We start from the raw sequence: 18,249 nt of genomic DNA on the forward strand, positions 1-18,249 counted from the left end.
TCAACTTTTTCTCCCCCCGCGTCAAGGATCTGCACTCTTCGAGGAGACCTCCACGTCCCAATTCCTATCCCAGCGATGAGCTTTGGGAGAGAGCCTTGAGCCCTGACAGTCAGCTTCGGCTGGTCGAGAAGGCTGTGGTCCCGGCCCATTCTCTAGGTGCCCTATACTGAGCAAGCCAGCCCGAGGACTTCAATGAGTTCTAAGCAAAATGTTTATTCGCTCTACGTACAGGTGACGTACAGGGGCCAGCACTCTGTGCAAGTTCGCAATAAGTTTCCGCTGCGCGATCTGAGCAAGGGCAAACATTTAGAAGTTTATTTGATGTTCTTTATAAGACAAGACGAGGCGAGAGAAAAAGCTGCTGTGGACAACTTGACGAGCTCTCGCCCGGTAAGGGTGTATGGGCAGTACATGGCGCGTTACAGTATACATCCTAGAAGATTTGCGTATAATTAATGCAGTGCAATTTCAATGAGTTGAAAGTGAACATTTCGACAGACTTCTGTCTGGTTGGGAAGTTACTGAACTGAGATTTAATTAGGCTCCAACCAATACAATGCAAAAAGGCAAAAACCCGACGTTTCGAAGCCGGCTCGGCTTCTTCTTCAGGGGTGACAGTGGCCACGCTGCAGCTGCGTCTTATAAATCTCAGTTCAGTAACTTCCCAACCAGACAGAAGTCTGTCGAAATGTTCACTTTCAAGTCTATCAGCCAAGGCTTTGGCCATGACACCATGCAGCTCGTCAAGCGCTACATACGCATCAAGGAAGGAATCTCCGTCTTCAAAACTCATCTTGACTTCAACCGCACCTGTAAAGAAAGGGAAGTCGTACCTGAGAGCCTGCGCCTGAAACGGCCCGTGTCGACCCGCGAGGGCCTGAATATCATCACTAAAGCCGAACATCGACTCGTCAATGCCCGCCTCCACGAATGCAACGCCGCCATCAGGAAGAAAGAACTGGACCTGTTCTTTGCCAAGCGCCAACTGGAGCACCGCATCCCCGGACTGATGGCCTCCGTCGACGAGTTTGCTGACAGCGTGGCGGCATCGACTGCGGACAAACACCGGATCACGCAAGATAAGAAACTTTCTTGTTTGTCGATAAGGCCCTCGCCCCAAATTGCCCAAGATCAAGGTTTTGTGACCAACCTGTCATCCCGCACTCTCACTCAAGAGCAAACTTCTGTTCTGGCCAAAGGACACAGCTACAATGTGGCTACGAGCCCCCCCCTTGCAAAGGTCGTTGCCGCGGTAGAGGAAGCCGTTCAACAAGTACAGCCGCACGCCCGAGATGAAATAAGACTTAAATCGATTGGCCTCCTATCGAAATTGCCGCTTAAAATGGGAAAAAATTTGACCGCAGAGGAAAACCGAGCACTCCAGGAACTTCGAAAAGACGAAAGCATTGTCATCCTACCTGCCGACAAGGGCAACTGGACGGTGGTGTTAGACCGTCAGGACTACGACCGGAAGGTTTCGGCTCTCTTGGACGGAGACGAGTATACGAAGTTAAAGAGGGATCCTACAAACCAAACGCAGACGCAGCTGAACAAGTTACTCGCGGCGATTTTCAAGAACCACCCCGAACAAAAAATTCTATACCTTCGCTTGATCTGTCGAAACGGCTCCGCACCTAGTTTCTACGGATTACCGAAGATCCACAAACCTGGCGCCCCCCTTCGCCCGATCGTAGACTTCACATCATCCCCGTGCCGAGCCCTTTCAAATTTCCTGCACCGCATCCTCGCCCCCCTCGCCGGGAAGACCGCGACTCATGTACGCAACTCAAGACACTTCGTGCAACTTGCGTCACAGGTGTGCATTGACGAAGACGAGAGCCTGGTCTCGTTCGACGTCGTGTCATTGTTCACTAGTGTTCCTGTACCGCTGGCTGTATCCGCGGTCCGAACTGCCCTCGAAAATGACGCAACCCTAAAAGAAAGGACGCCGCTCACTGCCGACGAGATATGCCGCCTACTCGAGTTCTGCTTGGCCAGCACATATTTTTCGCATAATGGGCAAATTTTCAAACAACAAACTGGAACCGCAATGGGGGCCGCCATCTCTGTAACAATGGCGAACTTGACGATGGAACACGTGGAAGGGAAGGCTTTGAGCTCCTTCCGGCCGAAACCAAAACTTTTTCTCCGGTATGTAGACGACTGCTTCTGCATAGTGAAGACCTCCGAAGTTGACAGCCTGAAAAAACGCCTAAATTCAGTTCATCCCGCCATCCAGTTCACGGTTGAATGTGAACGAGACGGCTCCATTCCCTTTCTTGACGCCCAAGTGACAAGAGGAGGCAGGGGCCTGGTGTTCTCCGTTCACAGGAAGCCTACGCACACCGGCCGCTACCTTCATTTTAATTCGGCCCACCCCGCTAACCACAAAGCCTCAGTTGTGTCGTCTTTAATTAACAGAGCTGATGCAATTTGCTCGTCCGAATCAGAACGTAAGAAAGAAGTAAGCCTTGTATTTGCGGACCTCAAGAAAAACGGCTACCCGAAAAAGTTCATTCACTCCGTGACCCGCCGCAAAGAGCAGAAGAGGGTGACAAACTCTCCAAGAACTTCAACCGCCGGACCCCTGAAACGCGTGCCGGTGCCGTATATTCCAGGAACAAGCGAGGCCTTGGCCCGCATTTTCAAAGGGGTAGGAGTACAAATAGCCCACAAGCCTTCGACAACTATAGGCCGCTTAATCCCCCGCCCCAAAGACCGGCTGACAATAGAGAAGGCACCCGGGGTCGTCTACCGCATCCCGTGCGCGGGGTGCAACGCCTCGTACATCGGTGAGACCAAAAACCTGCCGGAGAGGATTAGACAACACAAGAACGACGTCCGGAAACAAAATAGAGTCTGCAGTGCAGTCGCCGAACACTGCGAAGTGGCCGACCACAAAATTGACTTCCCCGGAACGGCCATCCTCGAAAGGGAAACGAACTGGAGGAAGCGGCTTTTCCTCGAATCGTGGCATATTCAACGCACACCTGGGAATGTTAATCGCTCGCTTGGCACTCTCCCCTCGGTGTACGCACACGGATTACGTGCCGCAGCGAGGGGCTTTGTGCGAGGCCAGCAAATGTGAGACTATAAGACGCAGCTGCAGCGTGGCCACTGTCACCCCTGAAGAAGAAGCCGAGCCGGCTTCGAAACGTCGGGTTTTTGCCTTTTTGCATTGTATTGGTTGGAGCCTAATTAAATCTCAGTTCAATTTCAATGAGGCAGTGTTTTTTCTGTAGAATGCAGTAAAATAATAAACAAATGCTGTTACAACAAATGGGGTTAAATGAAACAGAAATGAGGAGCAAGTTTATAAAATATCGAGAGGGACTTTTCTTACATACAAACCCAGAACTCGTACAAAACAATAAATAAAAAGTAAAAGAGCAATCATCATTGCAGGTTCATGCGCAAAAGCTCAGTAACTCTTACAGACTGCAACTCAACGCCACGTTCAATATATTGATTTATAAGTTTGGGGACAGTGTGCGACAACATTTGATTATCATAGTTGGTTCTGCAAAAGCGAACCACGCCCTATACGAATGCGCGCACTTATGGGGTGCTTTAATCACGTGAGATTTTAATTGCAATTTGTGGGAGTACTGATAATCGCGGCAATGCAGGGTTGGCGGTGGCAGCGAGGGCGCAGTTTTAATTCCCTCGAAAATTTTTGAGCTCAAAGGGAGGGAGCGGAAGACCGGGCCATTCATGCGGCCTCTATAAAATAACCAGTCAAAGACAGCGAATGCGGGGAGGCTCGGTGGCTGGAGCTCCATCCGGTCTTTCCCGGGGAGCGGGGGGGGGGGGGTTCAGCTTCCTTTCCCTCCCCCACACCCCGGTTATGCTGACTCTTATTGCCCTCCTACTGTACAAAGTTCGATTTCCAGTGCCATTAACATTTAGGGGTTTCTTTTCAGATGCCTCTACCTTTTCACTTCATAATTTATTGTGGCTACAACATTATTGCATCATTTTTGGTTTCAGACGGGCATGGCTTACTTTCATGCTTTTTATTTATTCCCTGGAATCCTCACCATAGGAGAACAAGCGCCCTAGAAGTACCATCGGCTGTTGTGTCATCCGTATTTTTATTTCTTATTTTTATCTTTTGACCATGGACACACAAAATGCGGTTAAATATACCCGCACCAGTATCACATAAATGCCAATCATAGCTCACACGGAACTATAAAAACGCCGTCAAAAACGCCACATAGCACTGACAATGCAGAGTGCAAATTTGATATGTGTCCTTACGGAATCCCTCATCCCGTTCGTCTCTGCTCTGCAAAATCCATTACGAGGGTTCTGGCAATGTTCTGGCTGCAGCAGTCCGGAAGATGCCATTGCCCATCTCAGACTTCCCACCACTTCGTTCCACGGCGGCCGCTGGGAAAACATGTTCTACGTCTCCCGGGTTGATCGAGGAGCGGCGCTAGTTGACCGTGCTCTGAGAAATCCTAAACATGGACGGTTTGCAGCGCAGCGCCGTGGGCGCGCCGCGCGGCCGTGTTGGCCGGCGGGACGTCAGTCGGCATTGCTGGTCATTTCGGACGCGTTTATCGCCGGGGCCTTCACTGGTGCCCGTGCTCATCGGCGAGTGCCGGCGCCGCTCGATGAGAGAATTTGGCAAATTTTTTTAGTGTTGCTATGAATGGTAGTTCACGTGGTAGTGCCAGCGTTCAGAGATTATTTAGTCAAAACAAATCCCACATAAATGTTGCTTTAACGCTGTTTTGATTGGCGTTTGTCGCCTAGTTACCTGATCACGCGTTTCGACCAAATAAAGGTGTGCGATAGCTTTAGTTTTTTTTAAGACGAAAGTGTTTTATGCCCGGGTAGACCAAGATCTGACCGCCGTCATATCCGTCACGGAAACGACGTCGCCAGAAAGTTTCAATGACGCGGATCCGCCCGGATTCGAGCCACGAACTCTCTCGACTCAAAGGGAGGTACACAGACCTGTGCTCACTACGCCAAGAATTTTTTAAAGACGATAGTCTTTCTTGGGCTACTTAAACCCAGACATTTTGGTCTGTCTGTATGTCTGTCTGTCTGTCCGTCTGTCTGTCTGTGACCCGATTCAGCCACCCGGCCAAAGCAAAACAATGCCTGCGCAATAGACTTATATAGTCACAGCTAAATCTACCCGTCTATGTCCGATGGAATGTTCCTAATTGTCAACATTGTTGAAGAACAACAAGACATTACGCAAATATGAGACAACAAATCAATACAGAAGTGATATTTGCAGTGTTCCTTTATAAAAAAATCAAACATGTTTGAATTTGCGAAATTAAATACTTCATCAACTGCAGAAAAAGAATTCACTCCGCCGTCGCCTATTGTCGCCCGCGCCACTATAGCTTCTGGGGCCATTTTAAGAAATCAACCGGCAACAGTTACGCAAGGTTCCACTAGGTAGGTTCCACGTTCTGCTTGCAACGCACGTGGAGTAGGGAAACGCGGTTCTATAAACGCTGAAGTAGGGCGCCTCGATTAACGCGCGTCTTCGCCGTACGGCAGCGTTCGCATCGAGTCACCCGGTTTGGAGCAGTGGAACGCGGGAAATTTAAAATGATTTAAGCAAGCCTCTGGCGTCTTTACCTTGGGAGGAGCGCGACGCAAGACGAACAACATGAGAGGTGAGCGGGAAAGCGAAGGGAGGCATTTACTTCGCAAAAGCCGATAAAGACTATCGTCTTTTGACGGCATTTGCAACGAAAGGAGCAGATACGCGGCCAATTTTTTTGTCTTTATTTCTTTTTTTTACATCTTTACTCGTCAACGATGTAACAAAAACGTCTACTCTGTTTTGGTTGGCTGAAACTAGTAAAAACATCAAATCATGTGAATTTTTGATGTACTGGCAAGACTTCAGCGTCGGGATTTCCACTTTGTACAATACACATAAATAGTTCACTTTTTCTCTGAAATATGAGCTAATGGTTTGCCCATTGACATCCGCTGGCGTACCGCCATTCGATAACGCCAGATGCTATACAATCCTATAAGCATAATCATATCATGCGGTGCATCATCTTCATTATTTGAAGTGTGAGTTTATTTCGCTTATGATACAACATATTTTCTTGGGGAATCAAGACACAACATGTTTACACTGAGGAATCTGATTGCATGGGGTGTCATTGGATACTCTTTCCTTAGGGTTCCTATCAGGACGTCCCAAACGAAAATGGCATCCCAACACTGTATAACCATATGCTCTGTGGTTTCGGGTTTTTGACACGGGACGCACAAGTTGTTCCAAGCAATGAAAAGACCCCGCTCTTTCATCCATGTTTTCACAGGAAGTGTCTCGGTGTGAAAATTAAAAAAGAAGGCTTTCACAGAGTCTGGGTTTACCATAGCTTTCACCCTGGACAAGAAATCCTGTCCTCGGCCTGCAGACTACACTGTTGGTGCAGAGATGCAGGAAAGAGAATTTCTTTAAGATCTTTCAAGCGCAACTAGGTCTATGAACGCGCCTTATATCCTTCCCACTACTTTCTTCATTCAGAAGCAGTCTAGGAGAAATGAAGCGAAGGAGTCTATGTCATGTCACTAATGAGATCCGACAGTTGCCGCCTCGATGCCAGCATCTTCGTGTACGCGGGACGCGGGTGAATTGAGGCACCCTCCGCTACCTACTGCTTTCGGTTTCGGTTCAGTTTCGTTTGCACGGTTTTCAAGGGGCTGTGGTTTTAGTCGGATTTACACAGTGTTCCGGCGCGTGCAATCCAGTGTCTAACGTTGATGCGTCGAACGGTGCCATACCGACGTAATATAAATAGCGATGTACAAGTTCATATCGATGCACAACAAATGCTCCTGTGAAGGCACATTTCACTTTCGTGTTATACCAATTCCTATGAAAGCGGCATCAACCACATTTTTTCTATTTCTACATATACCTTAGAGTAACCAAATAAAATCGTAAGAGCTGTAACATCGTGTAAAATGCACAATTCTGCGTGTATTAATAAATTTCTGAAGCTTGTTTTTAAAGCTTTCAGTTCCAGCCTACGCTAAAATGGTTGGCTGTGGACGCACGATATTATGAATATAAAGGGCTGTGGAATGAAATAACCCTGCATGTGTGTGGAAGTTGTATATTATCCCTTTGGCACTTCTTCATGATCAGACGTGCGATGATTTAAAAAGCTGCAGCGCTCAGCGTTATAATTGTCAGCTGACTTGCAGCTGACGCGGTATGCCTTGAATACCTAATCCGCATTATGAGCTGTTGCCTCTTCGGTATGTGCTAAATTGCGGATATGGAACCACAGAGGTTGAAACTGCCATGTGGCCCTTACGGTGAACGGAAAAATTGCATTTATGCGTGTTTATTAACGTTAGGCGCCGTCGCACGCGAATCGCGAAATAACACTTAGCGCATACAGTGATGTTTATAAACGCTAAAATCGAGTGATCGAGCCTTCTTAACGCATAACAATATTTCCAGATCTGGCACATGTCTCCGTATGGGAGAAGGTTTGTATTTTTATATTATGCATTACATAATTGGTTTGGTAGCAGCTGTGATATTATCTTTTTTGGAGATGTCCTTAGTGCTTTCTCTAATCGTGCATTCGCGGATTAACTTTTGTCAGATATGCTGCAGCAAATGTTATTTATTTGTGACCTAACGGACTGACTGCGATCACCATGTCAGCATGCCGCCGATTGGAACCCTCCATAGGATTTAATTACAGACAGTTGAAGTGGCGAACTTAATGTTGTGCCGCCTCAGTTGAGGCTGTGCATCGGACTACGCTAAAAGTATACCGTTAGAATAATGAACTTCAGGACTTGCGAAGGGAAATGTATCGCTCAACATTGCAGATACTGCTGTCCTCGAGAGTGTCCTTCGCAAAGTTCGCGATGCTCGCTGAGGGTGCAGACTGAACATATGTTCGCAGCCCCAGTTGTAATACACACGTTCTTTTCTCGGCTTTTCAGCTTGTCGTCTGATCTGCCAGTCGTAATAAGCGCGACACATGAGGCCTATGGAGCGAACCTGAACGCTTAAGAGCGAATGACTAGAGAGAGAGAGAGAGAGAGAGAAACAACTTTATTGATGCCTGCAGCAAGGACGCGGCCTAAACGTCGTGACGGCCTGCCCCCTGTCGCGACCTATTCGCACCGCCTCCGGTGGAGGGAGCACTTTCTGACCGCTGACGGTCGAGGGCAGTCATCACCAGCTGGACGGCGAAGAGCTGGGTGGCGTGGTCACCGCTTCTTGCCGCAGCCTCGAGCTGCGGCAGGATCGTCGTGGCTTTGCTGGTTTCTCGTGGGTGGAGTTCGCAGTTCCACGGGATGTGAGCCGCCGTGGCCCTCTCCTTCGCACATAGTCTGCACACATCACTGGAGTACACTTCGGAACACATATGCTTGGCAAGTACCGGGGTTAGCAGCGAATTGGTCTGTAACTGTATGTATATCACTGATTCTTCCCTCGTCAGCCTCGGATGAGGCGGCGGGTAGGTTCGACGACCGAGGCGGTACCACTCGAGGACGTCCCGGTACGTGGTGAGGTGTTCTGGCTCCGCTAGTAGGGGCGGCACAGGCGGGGAGGCCAGACCATCGGGCGCGTCGCGACACGTGAGCGCGTGCGCGGCCCGGTCTGCCTCCTCGTTCCTGTTGTCGTGCCCCTCGCGGAGGCCCAGGGGGCCCGCGTGCGCCGGGAACCAGCGTAGAGTTACCGGTGTCGTTCGGGGAGGTAGGGCACCGCACACCCTCACAGCACTGGGGGACACTCTGTTCGTGGCGTAGCTAAGGATCGCCTGTCGCGAGTCGCTGAGCACGGTGGTACATCATGGGTTCGTGATTGCCAGGGCAATGGCCATCTCTTCGGCGTGGTGGGTGTCGCGAGCCGTGAAACTACCCGCGGTGTGCAGATCGCCAGATACAGCTGCTATGATTAATGCAGCGTAAGCGTTCGGTCGGCTCGGGTACTGAGCGACGTCGACGTAGAAGGCGCCAGCGTCCTTGGCGTGTGCGACGGTGAGCGTCTTTGCCCTGGCGAGTCGACGCTCCTGGTTGTGGTCCGGATGCATGTGTCGAGGAACCGGGGGCACGTGGAGGTTGCATAGTATACTCTGCGGCAGAGACAGCGAGACTTCGCCGCACCGCTCCTCTCGTCTTCTGAGGCCGAGATGCTGCAGGATGTAGCGCCCGGTACGAGTTTGCGACGATCGCGTGAGTTGAGCCGTACGCTGGGCTTCGGCCATCTCCTCCAGGGTATTGTGGCCGCCCAACTCCAAGAGCTTGTCCGTGCTGGCGTGGAGATAGAGGCCGAGGGCCGACTTGTAGGCCTTGCAAATGATGGCGTTCAGCTTCTGGCGCTCGGCGACTTTCCAATTGTGGAAGGCGGCTACATAGGTGATGTGGCTGATGGCGGAGGAGACTAGCCTCCGTCATGCCTGCGTGGCGTGTGGATACCCTCCGGATGAGCCGGGTGGCTGCCGTAACGTTGGTCTCCAGCTTGTTGATGGTGAAACCGTTGCGCCTGTGCGCGTCGAGATGAAGGCCCAGGACACGCAGGGTCTTCACGTGCGGAATTGCAGTTCCGTCTCCCGTGCGGAGGGTGATGTCTTCGGCTGCTGAGGCACTGGTGCGGCGTTGTTGGGGCGGTAGTATTAGAAGGTCGGACTTGGTTGGGGAGCAGACCAGACCCGTCTGCTGAAGTCGGTCTTCGATGACATCGATCGCTTGCTGTAGGGTAGCTTCGATGTGGCCTTCGCTGCCCCCCGTCACCCACAGAGTGATGCCGTCGGCATAGATGGTGTGCCGGACTTCGGGAAGGCGGGCGAGGTGTTAGGCCACGTCGACCATCACCAGGTTGAACAACATGGGGGAGATCACCGATCCCTGCGGCGTTCCAATGCTTCCCAGCGACTTTGGAGGGAGCTGCATGTCTCCGGCGTGGATGGTCGTGGTTCGGTTGGACAGGAAGTCCTTGATGTACGAGAAGGTGCGCTGTCCCATGTTGAGGTGGGATACTTGCTTCAGGATGGCGGAGTGGCGGACCTTCTTGAAGGCAATCTGTAGATCCAGGCCCAGCACCGCTCTGTTGTTGAGGGTGAGAGCCGGGTCGTCGATGACTTCGTGCTTGAGCAGCAGCATTGCATCTTCGGTTCCGAGCTTTGCGCGGAAGCCGAGGAGTGTGTTCGGATATAGTTCTTCGTTCTCGAGGTACAGTTGCCACCGGTTGAGCAACACGTGCTCGAGGACTTTGCCAACGCAAGACGTGAGCGAGATGGGGCGCAGGTTGTCTACGTGGGGGGGCTTTCCGGGTTTGGGTATGAGGACCGTTTCCGCCTCCTTCCATCGCTGAGGTAGAAGGCTGTTTCGCCAGCACTCGTTGTAGAAGCGCGTGAGGGCGGTGACAGCCGCGTCGCTCAGGTTGCGAAGCGCCTTGTTCGGTGTCTTGTCCGGTCCGGCTGCCGACCTGCAGTTGATCGTTTGCAGCACTGCCCTGACCTCCCATTCCTCAATGTCCCGGTCGAGAAGAACATTGTCCGCTCCCGCATAGTCCGGGAGGGATTCAGGGGGGGTGGAAGGCAGGTAGCGGGCATTCAGGCGTAGACACACTTCGGACACGCTGAGTTCTCGCTGGGCCCGGTGTAAGGTGCGGGCAAGTCCGTGGCGTTGCGTTCCTTTAGACTTGATTTCGTCCAACAGGTCGCGTAAGAGATGCCAGGTGCGGCTCTTATGCATCTGGCCGTCGGCTTCCTGACACTCCGCATGCCAGTGTTGGCGGCAGAGGACAGCGCAGTGTTTTTCGATTTCGCGGTTGAGTACCGCGATTCTCTAACGGAGCTGGCGGTTGGGGCGTTGTCGCTCCACCTGTTCTGTAGGGATTTCTTCGCCTCAAGCAGGTGTGCCAGGCGGCTGTCGATCTGGGGAATACGGTCATCAAGGTCGACGTCGGTGGTGGCCGCGCGGACCGATTTATTGAGGGCTTGAGTCCACTGCCCGATGTCAACCACCTGCTCCGGGATGCTTTCCAATGCCTTGCGGTGTGCGGCCCAGTCGGTCACGCGCTGCGCTCTGGTGGTAGGCGCTGGTGACGCGGACCGCAGCGGCACGGTGACTTCTATGATGCAGTGGTCGCTGCCAAGCGTTTCCCCGTGTTCCGCCGGCGAGCCGCGGCGCCGCTGCGGGCCGGCCTATAGAAAGTGAGGTCGGGGTTGGTGTCTCACTGCGTAGACGAGCCGAGGCGGGTGTGCGGCGCAGGATCGTTGAGTAGGTGATAGCCGACATCCGTGGTGTCTTCGAGCAGGCTGACGTTGGTCGTGGGGTAGCCCCAGTCCCTGTGGAAAGCAATAAAGTCCCCGCAGAGCAACGCCGCGCTGTCTTGGGCCAGCTCGCTCGTCTTGTGTATTAAGGCTCGGAACTTCTGCTGGTGATGCTTGGGATTGTTGTATACATTGATGAAGAAGGTGCTATCCTTCCTCTCTTTCCGACCGATGATGAGCTCTATGGCGCAGTGCTCGATGGCGCTGTTCTGCAGGAGCGTGTTTTCGACGTAGGTGATGCCTTTCAGTACCAGGATGCAGACGCCCTGGCCGACCCTCTTGCCGACGGTGCGGGCGCTGGGTGGGCAAGCATGGGAGCGATATCCCGGTAGGGCCAGAGGGGCCTCACTGTGCGTCTCTTGGATGAGAATAGCGTCAGGTGGGCGAGGGAGCTGTTGGATGTGTTGTTGTAATACTGCTGCCTTATGATGGAAGCCGTTTGGGTTCCAATGCCAAACGAGAAGGTCTCTATTGGGGGTTAGTAGTGCTTTGGCCATGTCGGGCGTTGGTCGGGTTGCGAGTGGTGCGGACCGGGGCCGGGTTTGGAGGTGGCCGTCTGGATCTGTATAAGCGTTTCTTGTATCGCCTGTATACTGCTCCGCATGGCTTGGCACGTCTGTCCGAGTGCCGTGAGGCGTGCGTTCATGTTCGTCGTGGTCGCTTCGAGGGCTGCTAGGCGCTTGTTAGTAGATTCCACGTGTCTGTTGAATGCCTCTTCGTTTCTGTTGAACCTTTCTACGAGACGGTGGAGTGCTGCCTTCATCTTGCTGCCCTTGGGCGCGTCAGTGGCTCGTCGTTTGGTTTGAGATGGCTCGCCCGTGGCCGAGTCCTCGTCGGCAATGTCTTCCACGGGTACGTTGTGGGCGAGCGGCGACGGTTGTTGCTGGAGGGCGAGTAGGCGGTCCAGCTTCTCGTTCATCTCGATTATACGGGCATTCTGCTCGGCGACGCGATGCTTTATTCGGTCGTTTTCGGCGCGTAGAGCGAGCATCTCCGTGTTTGGCTGCGGCTTCGCCGGTGCGGGCGCTGGCTTGGAAGCAGGCGGTTTGATTACGTCGGCCCACACCACTCGCTATTGTGAGCGCACCGCTCGACCTCTACGGCTGGCGCAGCGACTGGCGCTGCGGCGATGACTGGCGGAGTGGCGGCGGCTGCTGCTGCGATGGCGTGAGCGGCTGCGTCTGCCCGCATCTGGCGCCAGCGGCTGTAGCTCTGGGAAGTCCGCTAGGTCTAATGGCGGCTGTTGTTGCTCCACGTGTTTCCGTTCCCAACGGCTACGCGTAACAACATAGGGAACCTTGTAGCGGTTGTTACATCCTACCGCCCCGGTGGGGTGAGGACCACTGCAGAGCTTGCAGCGTGGTGTACATTCTTTCCCGTGGTCGGTGCCCGGGTTCGGTGCATTGCACGCGTAACATACTTTGGTGTCTGGGAAGGGGCAGACGTCCGTGCGGTGTCCTACCTTGCCGCACCACCGACACACCTCGTAGTGCTGGCGGTAGAGACTGCACTTGACCAGAATGGAGCCGTATTTCACGTAATATGGAATTCGCGTTCCCTCAAGCAGTACAATGATGGTGGTTGACGTGCCGATTCGGTGCGCTTCCAGAGCTAGCGGGTTGGCCTCGTTGACGATATTGGCCTGCAGATCTTCGTAAGTGTGTGTTACTGCGAATGCGCGGATGATTCCTTTCGCCGTTCCACTCGGGGCCAATCGGTAGGCGCTTACTTCGTATTCCCGGCCCCCGATGCAGAGGTGGCGTGTGCTGGCGTAACGTTTGGCCCGGGCCTCGTCGGGGGTGCTGATAACTACGATGTTCTGAGCCACGTTGGTACAAATCGTGTCCTCCTTCGACTCGTGTAGCGATATCTCTGCCGCTGCGAAGACGGCCGACATGAGTGTCGACGTCTCTGTGCGGGCAATATTGAGCCCTCCTCGTGGGCGCAGCACGATCTTGTTATCCTCTCGGGGGAGTGTGTGAGGCATGCGGGCCGCCTTGGTAATACGGGCTGCCACCCTCCTCGCGTACGCGGTGCGGTTGGTAACAGGCTCCTTGCGGGTAGCCCCAGGCTCACCGTTAGTGGTGGAGGTAGTACGTTGTCGGATTCGCTTGCCAGTAACTTGCCAGCCCTCCGTGTCTGTTGACGGGAGCTCAGAGCGAATGACTAAATCACGCTTGATGGTGCCGCGCCGGAGAATTCACATACTTACGCGCATTGGAATGCTTCCGCAAACGTTTTGTTTCAATTCTGCGACGACCAACTTAAGCTCCGGCTGCGTCCACAATATTAAAATATGACTTTTATTCGTGCCTAGCATATTTTGCTAACGAAGACCTTCGAGCGGACAATGGAAGTCTACGGTGAAACCGAAACTGGAAAAGGCCGGTAGTGGCAAGTGTGGCGCTGGCGCCATCTTGCTAAGGCGGGCCTAACTGCTCGCTCTAAACGGTCATAAAGCCCCGATCTAAAGTGGAGAAGGCAGCCGTCCCGGAATGGCAGAATTGGTAGCGCACCGCACGCGTAATGCCAAGGTTGTGGGGTGGATTGCCGCTTCCTAAAAAACTCGGGATTTTTCTGGACTGTAACCTTCACTTATTTACCACTGCATCACGTAATGGTAATCACAGCTCATTCGGCATTAAAACGCCAAATACGTCTGGCGATGTATAACATAGTGTGGCTAAGCAACTTTTTACTAATTTCGAGTGGGTTGATTCGAAGTACCTCGAAGCACTTGTTTCGAAGTACCTGAGTAATTGATTCGAAATACCTGAATTACCTCACGTTACTTCAGTTAAAGCGCGAACGTCGAGGGGGGAAAATATTCGGTAATTAGTTAAGAAGGGCGTTGAGAGGCATTTCGTACCACAGCCGTTGACTGAAACGTAAACAGGTCCAATACTTTGGGGGAGTTATATAAACTGCGGAACACCGAAGGTCTTTCCAATTTCTGTTAAAATGTAGCTGAACGGAGCCAGAGATACAATTTTCCTGTGGGTTATATGCTTTATTTTACGTGCATAGATTGACTCGCTAACGTAATGGCGCATCACCACGGACGTGAGCCATAAAGCAAACTTATGCTACCAGGCTAAAAGACTGGCCTCAGTACCTCAGCGGCATCTGCGTATCGTAAGGTCATCTGACTTGGTGTTCCTAATCTGGTTTCATTGCTAGAAAGGTGCAAGAAATAGAAGATTTTAGGAACATTTTGCAGTGACGCTGCATATTACAAGGGGTCTGAGAATTTTTTATGTGCCCGAGTCCGATTCGCGAAAAGAAAGCTTTATTGCGAATGACCAGCTGAAAATGGCTGTAACTCTTCTTTTATGACAGCTTTCCTAAAAAAACGTTCATATCTTAGTCGTCCTATCAGATGATTCTATCATTATTGTATATATTAATTGGTTGTCATAGTTTGTTCACCATAGTCGTGCATACCTAAATAAGTGTAATATTCCCCAAGGTTTTTCCCAACGGCAAAACTCTGCCATGATTCATAAGCAATAACGAATATATGAGAAAATCAGAAAGCATTGTTCGGGACACATTTAACAGGCTAAACGCATTCTCCACTCGTCGCCTGGATATGTAGAAGAGATGTCGCTGACGTGGAATAACAAACATCGGCCCTTAGAGTAAGTGAATGAAAAAAAAAACTGGTCTAATCAGATGAAGCGCTACGCGCACTAAAGCACATCTTCCGGTCGAGTTTCTTTGCACTGCCGCTCCGCCGTTCACTTCCCTCGCTCTCGGCGAGAGCTTCCATTCCAATCGCCGCCAGGCGGTTAGAATGGAAGTGAAGCACCTCATTCGAGGTCATAAGGCTGTATTTGGGAGCCCTGTGCGATGCTAGTGTTCGCGCGCCGTGCTACGTTTCTGCAAGTTGCCCCGATTGGGGTGTCGCATGAGATGTTGTGTACCCAACATCCACGGGTCGTAACTCAATTTCGTCTTGCAATTTGTTCGCGACACATTCCGCCCTTCAATGACACGTAAATATCATTTCCTTCATTGTCTTATCTCTCGAGCGTAGAGCACTTGAATGGGGCGCCTGAATGTCAATCCCCGGAAACGCACACCGTACAGGATGGCACTTTTCTGTCGCGGTCAGGGCAGGTTTACTCATTAAGCCCCATTTGTAAAATTTCTCTGGGCTGCAGGGACTCCCAGTAGCACTCCATCCCGCTGATTGGATACTTCGGTGTTCCCCTGTACATCGTAGAACCTTGTAGTTCGTTTTTGTATTCCGGTGCCCACCTCTTAGTGTATTTGCAGTTTGATTCAACTGGATATCATTTGTGTCAGGTAGCCGCAGGAAACATCCGCGGTCTCCTTGGGCTGTAGTCCGGGTAAAAGTCGTTCGTCGTTTTCAGGTCAGTAACAAAGCCGGGCCGAGGGGATCGGGATCAGATGGTTCGGTGTCGGCGTCTGTCAAAGGGCGAGAATTGAGCGTGGCTTCCAGTTTGCTTAACGTAATCGTTCGTTCCTCGAAGGCGACGCAATTACTATGCAATGTAAGGTAACTAGTGTCCAACTAGGCGCTCGTAGAATTCACCCTACCACGGGCCACGGTCCACGATGAATTTCCACTCAACACAGGGTTTTGCGATGAAGCTCCTCACAGCATCGTTCAGAATGGCCATCCATGGCATGGTTAGCCCTTACTTGTTTGCTGAAAGTGAGTGCATTATCACTATAAACTGTATTTGCCACATTTAGGCGGGCAATGACTCGTCTGAAAACGAGAAGAAAGGAGGCCGCTGGCATACTCGCGCGACAGCGCACGGGAAGAGCACGATGTAGCACTTTGTTGTAGTGGCACCCTTGACCAGCAGCGGCCCCGCGAAATAAACACCACTCAACACCAAGGGGGCCCCTTGGGAGATGTCATCGGCTAGAAGCGGCGCGGCAACCCGAGTGGCCGGCTGCGAGCTACCGCACTGGCATGTTGCGCATTCCTTCGGCGTATTCTTTACGGTTGGCCTCACTCCAAGCACCCAGTACATTTTTCTTAGCTGTACCAGCCTATCACGGCTGCCTCCGTGGAGCACATAACGGTTCATCCGCTTTGCGAGGCAGTTATCTCTAGGCAGTATGATAAGTTGCTTTGCGTTATAGTCGAGTTGACAGCCTTGTAGGCTTCCACCTACATTGAGAAGACAACGGGTATTCATCCTAACTTACACGTTTTTAATGGTGAGTCTGGAGACATTTTTTGTTGATTGTTCATATACCCGATTTCTCTAGCCCTTTCTTTGTTAGTGAAGCACCCAGTACTGTTTAGCCGGGTCCAACTCTTGTGTTGTCAGGGGCCAAGGTTCGTTATTTTCTCGCTTGACTTTGCCGACAAAACGAAGAATCTACGCAGTGAATGTCAGGATCCTCGTTTATAAACCGTAGTTCCGTGCATCCAAAGTCCGAAATGGCCCCTGTAGTCAATGGTGACGTCGTCGGAAATATATTAGTTTGCCTATTCTACTCGAGGTCTGATTGTGCGAACACAGACTCGCGAACACCGTAAGGCCACTCGCTCTCCGCTGGGCATATCGAGGATGGCCCTGCCCACCGCTATTTTAGTCGTTGCCAGGTGTGCCACTGGCAGTACTCGAATCAGCAGAGCCGTCGGGTTCTCTTTTCAAGGGCAGTGCTTCCATGAAAGATCGTCTGTCAATCTCTGGATCTCGATGACTAGGTTGCGCACGAACTGCTGCCAGCGGTCCGCGTTACCGAAAATTCAGTGCAAGGCGATGGTAGAATCTCTCCACAGGTAGGCCGTTGTCGGCCGCTTGTCCTGAGTGTAAAGGATGTACCGGCGCAACACGCCTGCGAGAAGACATGCCATCAGCTCCAGTCGCTCCAGGGTACAGTCTTTGAATGGAGCAACACATGATTTGCTCATAGCGATGGTTGACACGGCACCTTTGTCGTTAGTCAGGGTAATTTAAGCCACTACTGGCCAGGCGCCTCAGCAAAAGCAGGAATTAACGGTGTAGATACAGCACCTCCCAACCATAGTAAATGGCGCCGTTCAATCTGCCATTCAACAGAACGCACAGCTAATAGTCACATTAGTCGCGCAACTGGTGACTCAAAACGTCAAAGCATGGATCCTAGCTAACCCGAAACTCTTCCACCGCACCGGTCCCATTAAAGGGGCCGGTCGTCCGAGCGAGCTGCTCCGCACACCGCAGGACAAGGAACATGAAACATTTGCTGCTCCACATTTGCAGATAGAAGAGAGAGGAGGGTTTGCCACTTTGGTTGGGAACAACGCACACGAGACCCGCCACAGGTCACAACCTAACTGTCATGCTGCGCCCGGGACGAAACTCGACAGGACCGGTAAAGCGATGAGGCGAGAATGCTGTCCAAGGCGGTCCAGAACCTTGGAAATTTCAGAGTGCAGATTCAGACATATAAGAGGGTACTGGCGTGCGGACGCCTACGCTCGATGGCCCCACACAGCAGAGCGCCCATCGCCAAATCAAACACACATGTAGGGCGGCGATGTCCTGCCGGCAAATGTCGCAAACCGTTCCGGTCGCGAGCAGAGGAACGCGAAACACATCCGCACCCTGCGACGGTCGCAACCAAACCGCTGACGTTTTCTCTGGTACAACTAACATACCCTTCTTTTGTTCTAACGAATAAATGTGTTAGTTTTGCCGTTTATGTATTTTTGTATAGATACAACGCGCTACGCGGTTTGTTCTTTACTACGATCTTTTCGTGCCGCTTAGTTTTGGGCATTCCTAATTTTGTCTCAACCATATTTCAAGTGCTCGCCAACCGCTACCTACCGAAACTTTTACTTCTACATATCATGCTTCAAAATCCGTGCAGGGGTTACCGTTGTAAGACTTCAAATCGAAACGTCAGGCCTAAAATGTGGTAGAGAGGCACATAAACGGGCATGTGCTGCATTTAAAGTGTA

This window comes from Haemaphysalis longicornis, unplaced genomic scaffold, assembly GCF_048455015.1.
Source record: "Haemaphysalis longicornis isolate Haplotype H1 unplaced genomic scaffold, Haemaphysalis longicornis Haplotype H1 scaffold_4, whole genome shotgun sequence".
Classification (NCBI taxonomy): domain Eukaryota; kingdom Metazoa; phylum Arthropoda; class Arachnida; order Ixodida; family Ixodidae; genus Haemaphysalis; species Haemaphysalis longicornis.